This window comes from Brassica oleracea, unplaced genomic scaffold (genome assembly GCF_000695525.1).
Source record: "Brassica oleracea var. oleracea cultivar TO1000 unplaced genomic scaffold, BOL UnpScaffold01177, whole genome shotgun sequence".
In the NCBI taxonomy this organism is placed as follows: domain Eukaryota; kingdom Viridiplantae; phylum Streptophyta; class Magnoliopsida; order Brassicales; family Brassicaceae; genus Brassica; species Brassica oleracea.
In genome coordinates this window covers 18,830-23,058 of record NW_013617733.1, presented here as the reverse complement: position 1 = coordinate 23,058, position 4,229 = coordinate 18,830, and positions in this window count along the sequence as shown.

Sequence of the window (4,229 nt, the reverse complement as noted above, 5' to 3'; positions counted from 1 at the left end):
ATTACCGGATCATACCACTTACACTTAAAAAGTGTGATTTTCAAATTGACCGATCCCTCATACAGAATTTGTATGATATCAGTCAATATCCCGTAGTAATTAGCCTCATCGGATGCATTTGTGTAACTTTCTCCTTTAACACTCACACCATAGTTACATGTCTTTCTTCCTTCGCCATGCTTCTGCGTATGGAACAAATAGCCTCTTGTGAAGTACATGGGCCATGTTCTGGCCTTAGTCAAGGGTCCATTTGAAATATCTTTAACCCACACAGGAAAATTATGTGTGTTGCTACAATAGCTAACCTGCAACATATATATATATATATAATTATAGACATTTAATTATATAATGGTATGTTAGTCAAACGTACATAATCTTTCACCCATAAATGATATTCGTCAGCTCTCTTCGCAGAGAGGTCTTTTTCGGAGAGGTCTGGATATTTGGCACTAAGGAAATCTTCAAACATCCTATATTAGCCAAACACAAATTAATATAAGCAACTATAGTTGGATGAATCAATACGGAAGATGATAATAATATCAAATTATACCTCTCAAGTGGCTGAAAATAATCACAATTGCGTAAAACATATGCATGTGCGCATCTATAGTCTTTCTCGGAAAGCCATATTTCTTGCATTTCTCCACTTGGACGTCCTACGTGCGTAAATATATCTGGTACTCCAGGGACATGATATATGGGGACTTCACCTTCGTCAAATCTTGTGAACCTGCACAAAGGATTATGAAAATAATAAATATTATATATAACAAAAGCATTTCTAAACACATTAAAATTGAGGAATAATGATAGTGTTTACCTTGATTTGGTTTGTATATGATCAGAAAAGTAGTGTTCTGAGAAGTAAGCTATCTCCTCGTTGATATATGATTCGACAATCGAGCCGGCCGCAAATCTTTTGTTCTTGGCTTTTGCTTTCAATTTTTTGAAATTCCTTTCAAAAACATACATCCACCTATATTGCACAGGTCCTCCTAGTTCAGCTTCGTATGGGAGATGTATAGGCAGGTGTTGCATGACGTCAAAAAATGATGGTGGAAAGATCTTTTCCAAATTGCAGATGATCATAACAATGTTTTCTTTAAGAATTTGGACATGATTTTTCTGCAAAGTTCTCGAGCAAAGGTCACGAAAAAATCCTCCAACAGCTACAATATTCAAAATACATTTCTTAGTAATACATACTATAATTATATATAAAGCTGTATCATTTCGTAATATATAAAACTATATCTAAGTACCTGATAACGCAAGATGAACATTCTGGTCAAGGAGTTCTGAAAAGATAAATGGAAGTAGCCGCTCCATAAAAACATGGCAGTCATGACTCTTCATGCCAGAAAATTTGTTGTTTTCTATATCAACACAATTAGCTAAGTTTGAAGCATATCCATCTGGGAATTTAACCGCGTGTTTCACGCATTCCAATAAACTTCTCCTTTCGTCTTCGTTTAGTGTGTAGGGAGGAAATGGAGCTTGACTAGAAACATCAATATGTAAGTGTGGCCGATCACAGAATATTTCCATATCCAATCTTGAATTGATTGTGTCTTTCGATTTACCCTTAACATTCATAAGAGTATTCATGATGTTGTCAAAAAAATTCTTCTCTATATGCATCACATCAAGATTATGTCGGAGAATTAGGTCCCTCTAGTATGGCAACTCCCAAAATATGCTTTCCTTGTGCCAGTTATGATACTTCCCATAACCAGACTTCTTCTTTTCATGACCGTTTCCACCGCAAACAGACGTTTTTGGAGGATTGACACCCTTTAACCGTTCTGAATAAACTTGTTCACCAGTCAAAGAATCAGGTGGATTTTCATTTACCGCGTTTTTCCCCTTCAAGAAATCCTTTCTATTCTTTCTCAGTGGATGATTAGGAGGAAGAAATCTTCGGTGACAGTCAAACCAACACGTCTTCCTTCCATTAGTCAGATAAAAAGCCTTTGTATCTTCCATGCAAATTGGACAAGACAATTTACCATGGGTCGTCCATCCTGATAGCATGCCATACGCCGGAAAGTCGCTTATCGTCCACAGTAACACGGCTTTTCGATTAAAATTTTGATTCAAAGACACATCGTATGCTTCGACTCCAGTTGACCACAATTCTTTTAACTCCGCAATCAGAGGTTTGAGGAAGATATCAAGACTAGCTCGTGGATGATTTGGCCCAGAATTCAGAATTGTAAGAAACAAGTACTCTGTATTCATGCACATATCAGGGGGTAGATTATATTAAGATCACAGGCCACAACGAATGATTACGAGACATCCCAAATGGATTGAATCCATCTGTACATAATCCAAGATAAACGTTGCGAGGTTCCTCGGCAAACCGGGGATGCATATCTTGAAAATGTTTCCATTCCGCCGCATCAGATGGATGACACATTTCTCCCTCTTTTGATTGGTGCTCAGCATGCCATCTCATTGCCGCTGCTGTCTTCTTGCTCTGATACATTCTCTTCAGCCTATCAGCTATAGGTAGATACCACATACGACTATATGGTACCTTGGTTCTACGTCTTTTGTCCTTAGGCTTCCATCTGTCCGCACCACAAAATTGACACTTTTTCCATCTTTCATCTTCTTTCCAGAAGATCATACAATTGTTAACACAAACATCAATTGTATAATATGGGAGCCCTAAATTCCGCATCAACTTTTCGGTCTCGTAGTGTGATTCGGTTGCCGTGTTTCCTTCTGGTAAATAGTCTGTCAACATTTGACATACCGAATCTACACACTTTTCACTCGGATTATAATCTGCCTTGTTTTGCAAGACCCGAGCAGCTAAGGATAACTGCGACTGCCCTTCACGACAACCATCATACAAACGATTTTGTGCTCCTTCTAACAAATCGTAGAACTTCTTCGAATGGTTGCGTTGTGGGTCTACTACATTTTGATAACTATCATCTTGTTGATAGTTATCAAAACTCACATTATCCCGAAATCCATCATTCACCATATCAACATAATTATTATCTTCATTACCTACTTCTTCACTACCACTTAAATGCGTCGGGTCAACATAACTTGTTCCTAATTCCATATCAATTTCTTCTCCATGCTTATACCAGACATAATAGTCTGGCATAAATCCTCTATTATATATATGTTTCCAAATTTTTGGTCCCGGGAGAAATTTATCGTTCCGGCAAACACTACATGGACAGAAAAACTTACCGCTATTGCTCTGTGCTAGAGGCTGACTGCTCGCAAATGTCATAAATTGATCCATCCCCGCTATGAACTCTTCGGAGAATTTTCCAGTATCTTCATCGATCCTCTTGTACATCCACTCGCGGAAATTTGAATAATTGTAATTTTCAGACATTGTACAACATAAAAATTTCGTTTTCTAACTTTAGTTTTCCTAGAATTTTTTTTTTTTTCTTTTGGTGATTTTCTACGAGTGAGGAGAAGAAAATGGGCTAAAGCATGTATATATATAGAAAATGTCCGACCAATTCGCGACCAATTATCGACTGCCTGACAAAAATTAGGTACACTTGCAAAAAAAATGTAAACCACGTGTTGTACTGGTTTTTCGCGACTGATTCGCAGCTGAGTTATGACCACATATATCAGTCGCAAAATAGTCGCAGAGTTTAAGACTGATTAGCGACTGCGTTATGAACACATATATTAGTCGCCAAATAGTCGCAGATTTTACGATTGATCTGCAACGAACGGTTACCGACCCCAACACAGTCGCTATTTAGTCGTTATTTTACGACTGTCTTGCGACTAATTCTCGTGGTCCCTAATAAGCGACTAAACAACGACTAAATTTGCGCAGTTGGAAAACAGTCGCCAAATAGCCGGAAGGTAGTTGTTAAATTTGGCGACTACACTGTTAGTCGCAAAGTGCAGTCGCCAATCACAGGTTTTCTTGTAGTGAAATATTACATTTTAAACTGATGGTAATCCTCTTAACTAATGGTTTTAACTAATGGTTTCGGTGGCACAATTTTCTTAATTATGAGAACAGACTGTCATGATATGTGAGTAAAACTTGTGAACATTGTTAACATTCTAAACTGTTCAAAAATATACCAGTTGGATCCTTCAATAGATTACCCTAACTAACACAGGAATGACATATGCATAAAGTAATATAGAGAATTTAGGTTGGTTGAAAAACTAAGATGGTATCAACGCTGTTAGGTTTATTACAAATTATATTA